At 30.0% G+C, this 12,339-nt stretch overlaps 1 protein-coding gene across 1 annotated transcript in view; it reads right to left on the reverse strand.

Annotated features, from left to right (window-relative positions):
- Nucleotides 1-12,339, reverse strand: part of LOC145318685 (paladin-like) — a 29,357-nt gene that overhangs the window by 15,746 nt on the left and 1,272 nt on the right. The gene's annotated exons all lie outside the window — the stretch shown is intronic.

Here is a 12,339-nt window from a genome sequence, read left to right on the forward strand (position 1 = left end):
TCTATAAAAAGTAATAAAATATTATTGAAAAATTAAAATCTTTAAATAAAATAATTTCAAAATTTCATAGGTATAAAGTTTGGTTTACCTCAAAATGTTGCTTATAGAAGGTCCTCTTAGTTTGAAACTCTCCGCCTTTTTTTAAGTTTTAAGCGTAGCGCAAAACTAGGTATTAGGTCAATTGTATACTAAAGTCACTATCCTCAAATGTTTAGTACGTTAATAGATGTACCCTTGATATAGCTAGAGGTTATCATAATGGCTAAAAACCTGCTCTAGAAACAAAAAGTTTTAATTCATGCAGTTTTTGAGATTTTTTGAGACATATACGACTCACGAGCATTAAAAAAAAACCCACAATTCTTTCATATCTAGTTTAATATAAATACTTCAAAACTAGTAATGAAAACTGAAGAAGTCAAACATTACAAAAATTAATTAACATGTTGTTGTGTTGGTTACTAGCTCAGGTCTCTTCATTTAATACTTTTATTTCTGTCAGGAATGCATTGATATGTAAATGGAAAATTAGTTTACAATCTCAAAATCTTATAATTTCATGCTATCTACTTAATATTAAAAATTTAGGCATTTTGAATTTAGGGAGGTCATTATCAATTCAATATTTTCCATTGTCATATCCCTTTATTACTGCATTTGCACAGGTTAACACGCACATACACACACACACACACGCACTCAAACACACACTCACACCTACAAACACACACGCACACACACACAAACAAACACGTTATGGAACATGTGAAATTAATTCATTGGTCAAAGGAGATCACGCTTTGTGGAAATGAATTTTCAAGGCATAATTTTTAGTTTTTTTTAAATACTTTAAATTGAGTTAATTTAGCATTATACTACTTAATTTGATTAAATTAACATTAAATCAAGGTTGTGTTATTAAATAGCTAATACATAATAAAGACAACCCACTCATCATTCACTAATAGAAATAAGAAACCCTCCCAAATTAATTATAACTATAACATTGACTTAGATTTGTTTAGTTTATGTAAAAAGTGGACAATATCGAACTAAAAGACATATTTGAAGAAAAAAGTGTTTGAATTGCTTTCAGCATAAACATCGTAGCTATTACTTGACTTTCTGGAAATTTTTTTCATAAATTCCAACGTATGCTTCGTAACAAGTGTAAGCGTTTTGCTTATGAAATTTGAATGGTTGTGTCTTTATGACAAAGCGAACTCATAAGGTCATGTTTTTGTAAACTTTATAAGAAGCATTTTTACAAAGATAAGCAATGTTTAATTATCGTCATAATAACAATGCAATTTGTAAATACACAAAGTTAAACCATACTTTGAGAGGTGAGACAGTAGGTGCTGAATTAATTAACCCCCAATCATGATTAACAACCAGGATTATCCCCTCTATCCTTCCCTGAAAAGTACAACTAAAGGTCGTTTGGTCGCAGATGATGTACTAAAACGTATACTATACTGTCATAAAAGGATCCGCTAAAATATCGTAAACGGCTTTGACTGACCGTAATCGTTTTATAATTTTTAGAGCAGTTAATTATTGGTCCATGGCATGTTTGAAGCTATTCAGAGAAAAGACCCCTGTACCCCCTTATCTATATCTAGCTTTTTAAAAGTATAATGCGGGGATGATATTTTTCTCCATATAAGTAAGTTAATTAACCTTGACAAGATTCGATATGTTAAAAATGTAAATATTATTATAATTGGAATTAGTTCCTGGCTATCATAACATTTATGGCAAATTAACAGGGACCAATGGTTAGGTAATTTGAAAAAATTCTCACCTGCAATATTTTTAAAGATAGAAATATGACTTTTATATTATAAGTTAATGGTTAAACTATTATTTCGTTTTTTTTTGGCCTCTACAAATTATCCAATACTAATTTAAGATATTCACAAAGGGGGGGGGAAGTTCTGACACTTTCGCGTAAACGGTGAGTATAGGCTTTATCTTTGGACTGAGAGGATAGGTTATTAGGGATTAAATCATTCTTATATGATGAATTTCCCCCAGATTTAAGATTTTTTGGATAGGCCTCCAGGTTCCGGAGCTCCAGGCCTCCAGGTGGTCTCTGGACAGGAAAAAAAATAAAAAAATTCTTATTTGAAAAGTTAGAGGTAAGTTTATTAAACAACATAAGCTTCTTTTTATATATTATTCATATATTTGAAGAAAAAATTACAATCGGCCTCCAGGTTCAGGTGCTGCAGGCCTCCAGGTGGCCTCTGGACAGGTAAAAAATCAAAATTTCTTATTTGAACAGTTAGAGGTAAGTTTATAAAACAACATAAGCTTCTTTTTATATATTATTCATATATTTGAAGAAAAAATTACAATTGGCCTCCAGGTTCAGGTGCTGCAGGCCTCCAGGTGGCCTCTGGACAGGTAAAAATCTAAATTTCTTATTTGAACAGTTAGAGGTAAGTTTATAAAACAACATAAGCTTCTTTTTATATATTATTCATATATTTGAAGAAAAAATTACAATCGGCCTCCAGGTTCAGGTGCTGCAGGCCTCCAGGTGGCCTCTGGACAGGTAAAAAATCAAAATTTCTTATTTGAACAGTTAGAGGTAAGTTTATTAAACAACATAAGCTTCTTTTTATATATTATTCATATATTTGAAGAAAAAATTACAATCGGCCTCCAGGTTCAGGTGCTGCAGGCCTCCAGGTGGCCTCTGGACAGGTAAAAAATCAAAATTTCTTATTTGAACAGTTAGAGGTAGGTTTATATAACAACATAAGCTTCATTTATATATTATTCACATATTTGAAGAAAAATTACAATCGGCCTCCAGGTTCAGGTGCTGCAGGCCTCCAGGTGGCCTCTGGACAGGTAAAAAATCAAAATTTCTTATTTGAACAGTTAGAGGTAAGTTTATTAAACAACATAAGCTTCTTTTTATATATTATTCATATATTTGAAGATAAAATTACAATCGGCCTCCAGGTTCAGGTGCTGCAGGCCTCCAGGTGGCCTCTGGACAGGTAAAAAATCAAATTTTTTTTATTTGAACAGTTAGAGGTAAGTTTATAAAACACCATAAGCTTCTTTTTTTATATTATTCATATATTTGAAGAAAAAATTACAATCGGCCTCCAGGTTCAGGTGCTGCAGGCCTCCAGGTGGCTTCTGGACAGGTAAAAAATCAAAATTTCTTATTTGAACAGTTAGAGGTAAGTTTATAAAACAACATAAGCTTCTTTTTATATATTATTCATAAATCTGAAGAAAAAATTACAATTGGCCTCCAGGTTCAGGTGCTGCAGGCCTCAAGGTGGCCTCTGGACAGGTAAAAAATCAAAATTTCTTATTTGAACAGTTAGAGGTAAGTTTATAAAACAACATAAGCTTCTTTTTATATATTATTTAAATATTTAAAGAAAAACTTACTATCAGTCTCCAGGTTTGGGTGCTGCAGGCCTCCAGGTTGTCTCTGGACATGTAAAAAATCAATATTTCTTATTTGAACAGATAGAGGTATACTTGTAAAACAAAGTAAGCATATTTTCAATAAAATTTTCAATTTTTAATAAAAGCTGTTTTTATCACTGGATACCTTTCCTGAGTTCGCCTGGAATTCACAAAACTAGGAGCTGTAATTAATAACTGATGATAGTTTTACCTATTATTAAAATTGTTAATGACATTTGAAATTAATTTTATGTTTGTTTTTATTTAACTTCTAACTCTTAAGGTAAACTTTTATTTTCGAATACATGGCCTGATTCCCAATGGTCATTACAATAAAATATGGATGGTAGTTTAAATTTTTGGTTTCAATGAGGTAAGTAGGTAATATTTGAAAATATGCTTACTTTGTTTTACAAGTATACCTCTATCTGTTCAAATAAGAAATATTGATTTTTTACATGTCCAGAGACAACCTGGAGGCCTGCAGCACCCAAACCTGGAGACTGATAGTAAGTTTTTCTTTAAATATTTAAATAATATATAAAAAGAAGCTTATGTTGTTTTATAAACTTACCTCTAACTGTTCAAATAAGAAATTTTGATTTTTTACCTGTCCAGAGGCCACCTTGAGGCCTGCAGCACCTGAACCTGGAGGCCAATTGTAATTTTTTCTTCAGATTTATGAATAATATATAAAAAGAAGCTTATGTTGTTTTAAAACTTACCTCTAACTGTTCAAATAAGAAATTTTGATTTTTTACCTGTCCAGAAGCCACCTGGAGGCCTGCAGCACCTGAACCTGGAGGCCGATTGTAATTTTTTCTTCAAATATATGAATAATACAAAAAAAGAAGCTTATGGTGTTTTATAAACTTACCTCTAACTGTTCAAATAAGAAATTTTTATTTTTTACCTGTCCAGAGGCCACCTGGAGGCCTGCAGCACCTGAACCTGGAGGCCGATTGTAATTTTTTCTTCAAATATGTGAATAATATATAAAAAGAAGCTTATGTTGTTTTATAAACTTACCTCTAACTGTTCAAATAAGAAATTTTGATTTTTTACCTGTCCAGAGGCCACCTGGAGGCCTGCAGCACCTGAACCTGTAGGCCGATTGTAATTTTTTCTTCAAATATTTGAATAATATATAAAAAGAAGCTTATGTTGTTTAATAAACTTACCTCTAACTGTTCAAATAAGAAATTTTGATTTTTTACCTGTCCAGAGGCCACCTGGAGGCCTGCAGCACCTGAACCTGGAGGCCGATTGTAATTTTTTCTTCAAATATATGAATAATATATAAAAAGAAGCTTATGTTGTTTAATAAACTTACCTCTAACTGTTCAAATAAGGAATTTTTTTATTTTTTTACCTGTCCAGAGACCACCTGGAGGCCTGGAGCTCCGGAACCTGGAGGCCTATCCAAAAAATCTTAAATCTGGGGGAAATTCATCATATAAGAATGATTTAATCCCTAATAACCTATCCTCTCAGTCCAAAGATAAAGCCTATACTCACCGTTTACGCGAAAGTGTCAGAACTTCCCCCCCCCTTATTCCAATAGACATATGATATAAAGATAGTCAAATATCATTGAAGTTTGGTGTAAGATGAAATGGCAAAAATAATATATGCCTAAATTAGCTAGGTATTTATTTTAACTTTAATATGATATTGATATTTTGTACAAAAGGAAAAGTGTCACCTATTGAAAAGTGGCCGGAAAATGGAAACATTTGTTACAAAATTGACGCAAATAAATCCGAGACAAATAAGAAAACATTCTTTAGATCATGGACAAGAATATAATACTCGAAGAATAACTATTTTGCCTCCAACCAGCTTGATTTTGACCCCTTTCAGAAAGCCCATTAATTTAAATTAATTTTATTTAAGAAATATCCACTTTTCATCTAATATTTTTCTAGCAATTATAATTCCCAGTTTAGAGCCATTCATTAACAAAAATTTCTTTAAAAATATAATATATCAAAACATGCTGAAAATAATTTGAATTACATTTATTTTTATAAATCATGTCATAATTAAAATCAGACACATTATGCAATGATGCATTAAAATTAACATTAAATAATTTCTAATGAATAAAATTCATATCTTTTATTATTTTATAGCAAATATGTATAGTGAGATGGGGTAGATCATTTACTGATTTTATCGTCTACAAATGCAAAGAGTAGCTAATGTGGGTTAAAATGTTTCTTAAAAAATATATCTAATATTTATATCTTTATTCTTTAATAATACTAAAATGGTTTCTAAAGGTCGTCATTTGTTGGATTTCTATAAAATATCTATAATTAATCACATTATTTAGATTTTGAGAAAGCAATTAAAATATGATTATTTTTCAAAACAAAATAATACAAAACTGAGATGGCAAAAATGAATTGTATCAGAATAAGTGGAAATATACACAAATTTTACCAAATTACATTTACTTCCCTCGCTAAAACAGACCAAAACCTGACCCAAAACTATTTCTCTAAACAAAGAAGAAGTTTATTGGAAGAATGGTGGTGGCTACCAAGATTTTAACTGACTTGCACAAGTATAAATATTAATCTCGACTATTGGGATTGAAAGGTCTTTAGTGGGGTATAGTATACGTATCTATGCGTGTTTATTTGCTAAAGCATTCTCTTTGTCATTTCCTATTCTCTTGCTGTTCAAACTAAGAATTTAACACATCAATTATAAACTTTATACCTATTTAACATCTAGAAGAAGAAAATGAGAGTTAAAAATCGACTTATTCCAAGGTTGATTTCATTCCAATTTTACAAGAGAAAAATTTCTAAAAATCAAACCCTATCCCTGCATTTAACACGTTTATTATACAACGCAAAATTGTTGTTAGGAATTGAATAATAATAAATAACAATTGTTAAGACATACATATTTATTGTTATATAACCTAAAAATCTGGTAAATGTCACATATCATACATCATGTATAAAAGGATTCATTCTTTGTCAGGGAATTGGTATCCTTTATTATTTTCAGAGATTAGGGAAAGTACACCTAACAGAAACGTTATGAACTTTTCTTTTATGTATTTAGAAGTCGTGCAGTATTTTTATATGGTAATAAATGGGGGGTGGTGGGGGTAGCTTGCCCCAACACATATATTTTTGGAGATAAATGCACCTTAAAGATCTCTTTGGAAAGGAGGTCAATTTTATCGGGAGGTGGGTGTTCTACCCCTAGAAAAAGAGCTTATTCTATGAAAAGCTAGATCTTAAGGAACTAATATTCGGTTGAACAAACAGAAAAACAAATACACAAAAAAAGAAAATAATTTTTCTGTATGGTACGAGGTTTCGATCATACTTAAACTCTACTACTAGCGGATGATGTTCTATTCATAATCTATATATTTGCTAAAGAAAGAAATTGCCTCCTCCCCCTTTAATTAAATTTTGAAAAATCTCCTTGAAGGTAGGGGGTAGTGGGAATGATTGGGCCAGTTGCAAAATTAAAAATTTTGGCCACCTTACATAACTAAAATTGCAGATTTTACTAGTTCTGTGAAAATCTATTAAGTTTTGCAGGAAGCTAAGAAAGAACGATTAATTATATTCTGAAAAATTGGACAGTCAAAATGTAGAACGATGCATGAGTGCGTTTTAAAATTTAGACAAATATATTGTCGTACTAGGGGGACTAACGTACTTGTGCGACAAACCCTCTAAAGGGACAAACATTTTAGGGTAAAAACGTTTTCATATAGTATCACATAATTTACTGTGTGTGATAAAGGTTGATTTTTGTTATGCAAGGATATATCGGGTTGGAAACCATTCTGTTGGGTAGCCAGCATAGACTTTAGTCAAACTGTCAGAAGGATTTTTAAAATTCAGGCTGTGGACAGTTTTTAAGAAATAAAATTTGGTTTTGAATTGTGTCCCTGTATTATATCGCCATATTTGATATGTTAATTTGTGTTACTGTTGGTGAATTGTATCCTGAAACTGGAAGCTTCTTTAAACTGTTAAATTGACCTTTTTTCTAAATTCTAGAACGTTTTAGTTAAAAGATGTCACCTTGGTACGTTTGTTCCCTTATGGGTTTGGCCCTTGTATGGTTGTCCCCTAGAGGGTTTATCTCCTAGTAAGTTACAATAATAAAATACTTATTTTAAGATATGCCTAATTTTTATTTTACCTACACTCATATGAATATTACTTTTCCTTGTTTGTTCTCTAAAAAGTATTGATGTCATAGTTGTCAGAAGTTTTTTTTGCACTTCGATATCTTAGTACTATTCATATGTATCTAGGATGGAGGAAAACTAATTTTATGGGGCTTGAGATTATTCTAAAAAAGTTCAAGGTACAAATACTTAGCTCTGGCTCATTTACACAAAATAATAAGGAATCTCAATTATATAAAACTTTTAAAATATTTAAGTAATAAAAGCGGATTCGAATTCTGATCGGTTTGTTCTAAAGTTGTCGAATTCATATTCCGAGCAATACAAAATCCAAACAGATCCGAATTGCTAACTTGCCTGAAGAGCAAAAAATATCTTTAAAAATAAAATTAGCAAAATAAAAGCATTAAAAATGAAAATAGGAAAATAAATTTTGATTTTGATATTTAATTTGCAATAAATGGGTGATAAATTTATTAATTCTCTGTTTTTTAAAGACTTAATTTTTTACACTATTTCTATATCCCCACCATTTTAAGACACTTAATCATTTTTATTTCATTCCAATCGGGCTACATTTTGTCAATATCTCTTTATTCAGTTAATAATAGATTCATTGCTCCCAAAGTTATAAAATTTACAAAATACATTCATTACACATGTCAAATTATGAAAATTTTGAAACGTGATTAATAATATTGTAATCAGAAATAAAAAAAACAAAAGAAACTTGTGCCAAATCAAAATAAATCAAAGGTTTTGTGATTTACTTAAGAGTTAATTATAAACTCAAAATGGAAAAATATTTAGAAAAAATAATTAGAAATAATATCCAGGAATGAGGTATAACCAATAAGCGAAAAAAATCTAAAATAATATTTGGGGGGCAATTTTACGATGCGTTGCCCCCCAACAACAGCTGTAAAAACACGTATAGGTTTCGTGATGTTTTCCCAAATTAATTTCGTTATTGGTAGAGGCTGAATATTATCCCCCTTTTTTCTTTCTTAAAATTATAAAAAAAAAGGGACTATGCATGAACGAGAGCAAGTGGTTTTAAGCACCTTCCAATGGTCATTTTGGGTAATATACTAGGCTTCTGTTTGATATAGTTATATCAACTAAAAAAAAGTTTTATGAAAAACTTTGATATGTCAACTGTTAAGCGATGTTGACGAAACCTCATCAAATGTTTTGATGAGGTTAAAGTGCAAAATAAAATAACACGTCAAAATATCATTAAAGGATATAAAATGCAAAGGTAAATTAATAAAACCATTTATATTATTACCATTATAACCAACCAATTTTTCCTAATATACATTTTTAATCGAAAAAGCATAAGTTTGTGTTAGAACATTTGATGATTTATAATCTCAACTTGTTATACATTGTGTTATACATTATAGGCCATGGTAGACCTTAAATTTTTTCATTTAGCCCTATATAAAAGAAACCAAGTATACATATAAACCAAAAAAAAGCCTTTTCGTCATTGCTGAAAGGTGCTTAACATCACTTGCTCTCGTTCGTACATACTACATAGTCACCTTAGAATCGTTACTAAATAGAAGAATATGTTATATATTAAAGCCTTGATATATGTAGAAATGAATGTAGCGTCATAACTAAAGACATGGCAAATATTTACTACTAATGATGTTGGCAAAGCATTTTATAAAAAAATATCATTATTGTTTAGGTAAAATTTTGTTAGAAAAAAAGGTATATTTTGATCAATATTTGATGCCTAATATTTTGATGACATGACATACGTCTAGATTTAATCCTATTACATGTATATTATTTTCAATATTAAACAAATATCTAAGTGGTTTGTAGACCTCTACTAATTCCTCGTAAGGCATAGTTCCTGAATTCTGAGGGCGAATCCGCTACTATGGTTAAAATGTATCATTTTGTTATAAAACCTCTTGTATCAAAGAGATAATTTATTGAATTAAGTGTAAACAGGTCTAGTCAATTCTTATTATACTAAAAAAATGCAAGTTATAAGCTATAGTTACATAATCACAAGAAGCTAACCAAATTTCAGATATCAAAGCACCTAAAACGTCTAAAACTAGGCATTACACAAAAGTTTCAGTTATGAAAGATATATTTCATCATGTCTCAAGCAATATACACAGTTATTAAGAGAAAATAAATAAAAGAATATCAAAATAAACTTAAAATTATATATTATCACTATTAAAATCACTAAAGTATTCCTTTCTGTATAAATCTAAATATATATCCTGTAAGGACAGTGTTACTCTTAACTATGCACAGAATTACACACACACACATTTTTCTAAACTATTTTTGTCGTCAGCTGAGTACTATAGAAGAGTATACTTGAATAGAAAGCTTTCTCTCTGCTATAACTATACTAGGAATAGGAAAGCTATAAAAAGGATTTGATGTAATACAACAGATATTATTTATAAGAACATATCTTGTATGCATATATAGAAGTAATTGGATGCTTGTATGTTTATAAAATAATATCTCTAAAACAGCCAAGTTATTAATTTAGGTGTAAACATAAAAATATAAGTATTGCTAGAATGTACAAGTTAAGTATAGAGAGCTTTGCATACCGACCAACAAATAGGCATATAGAGAAGTCTACCTGAAAATATTATATTTACACAAATTAAAGTTGTTTCTTTTAGCTATAACCAAGAAATTTTTGTCTATTTTTAGAAAACATAATGGAAAAAATAATGACTGTTCCTCTAACTTTTTACATATATCTCACGCTTTTGAAACCTTTGAAAAAACGCGCCTACAGAATCATAATCAGTTGTTTTCAAACATAAAGAAAGACTTTGTAATATTGACAGCTTTCCCTTTACAGAAACTAAATCAAAACAAAATTAAAACAGGAAATTTAATCTTTTTCTGTAATAATCTCATTATCTACTTTCCTATTATGCATATCTCAGGGATATAATAGTAAGACAGTTTTTGAAGGATTGTGGGTTGCTGAAAAATATTGTTTGGGGAGGAAAATATTATTGTGGGTTGTTTTAAAAATTTTCATTGCCCACTTCACCATGACATGTTTAAAATAAATCCAAAAAACTATTTTCAAACTAGCAGAGAGATGAGACAATGACTGTAAATTGTTCCTCTATAAAAACATGAATAACTCGTTTTCACATTCCTTGATGAACAGCTAGCTGGATCAGGATAAAAGACCGCCGCTAATTCAACTTTACAATTTTGTTTTCTCATTCTTATTTACTATTGTCCCTACCCTTCCTAAAAATTTCTTGGGCTTTAATCCATTTCAGCTCTGATAATTCTGTAGGTAAAAAAAACATTATCATTTTCCTCCAATAATCAGCAATGTAAAAAATTAAATCATATTTTCTAACCTAACCGGAAACTCAATTATTCTGTCATTAACATATCCCTGTATCCTTGAATTCTATATGATCAGTTACATGTAAGGAAAGTTTGTATATGTACATCACGTTGTTAGTACACACTAACACTTTTACATACATTTTTATTAAAGGGTTGTCTAACTCATTAAACTTGTAAATTACATAGGTATACTTTGTTAACAATTCATTAAATGATTATATGGAAAGTGGAACTGAATCACTTTTGCACCTGAAAAAAACCTATTTTATATTAAGATTAGCTAAATATCTTATGATGCTAATATTGAAGGTACAACAAAAATTTTGTTATGATTTCAATAATTCTCTTTTCAAAGCTTAACTTTTCTAACGCCATCTAATTGTGAATTAAAGTCCATTATTAGGATACAAATATTCTTTTTAGTTAAAAAAAAATATTTCAAAGTTTGGATTGGCAATTTAAACTGATTAATGATGGACTGTGCTTGATAGACGTTACTAGGATTTTAATTTTTCCTTGGAAACATGAAAATGACTCACTGCATCACATGCAGAAATATTGTCAGTTTTAAACACTCCAGAGAAACAGGGATTAATCAATGGTAAATACATTAATCTTTTTAAAATTTGTTAAGTGTAGGATATCCTAGAAGTCCTGCTGTGAAAAGAATGTAATTATCAGGAGAATCATAATCTATCTAACATTTATCTTTTTCAATTTGTTTTAGGCAAAGACATATAAAAAACGACTCCTTCAGCCTTAAATTTAATAACTAAACAGTACAAAGAAAGAAAATCCCGGGCCAAGAATTTATTGTGCCAGAGCGTATATTTTGCCCCTAGAAATCACGTGATATTTATTTCCTTGTTCCCATTTCTACTTTTAAATACAGGGATACAAAAGGAAAGATGCTTACAAGATGACTCGAGTCAATTTGAGGATATTAGTTCATTTCTGGGCCATTACAGTTTCTTATTCTTTATAAAGATAATAGGATGTCTATGTGTTAATGTATGTTTGTAACAAAAGATCTCACTGAATACTGGACCTTTACGAGTTACCTTAACAATAAAGCTTCGTATAAGTCTCGATAACTTTTTTTAACAACTTTCTTTTAAAATTAAGGTGGTTGTTCTTCCTATTTACAGAAAAGGCTCGTATTTAAGGGATGTTATCTATAGAGCCTGCCATAAAGTAAGAGGTTGAAACCATACATAGCATGGAAAAAATATACCTAGACATCATAACACATTAACTATGAACATTTTAAATGAAAATCTATGAATTAGAATAATCTTAATGTAATTATTACAAACTCATTTAGCTGAAGGTGGATGGCC

Source organism: Acartia tonsa, chromosome 1, assembly GCF_053477335.1.
Source record: "Acartia tonsa isolate MP-2025a chromosome 1, ASM5347733v1, whole genome shotgun sequence".
In the NCBI taxonomy this organism is placed as follows: domain Eukaryota; kingdom Metazoa; phylum Arthropoda; class Copepoda; order Calanoida; family Acartiidae; genus Acartia; species Acartia tonsa.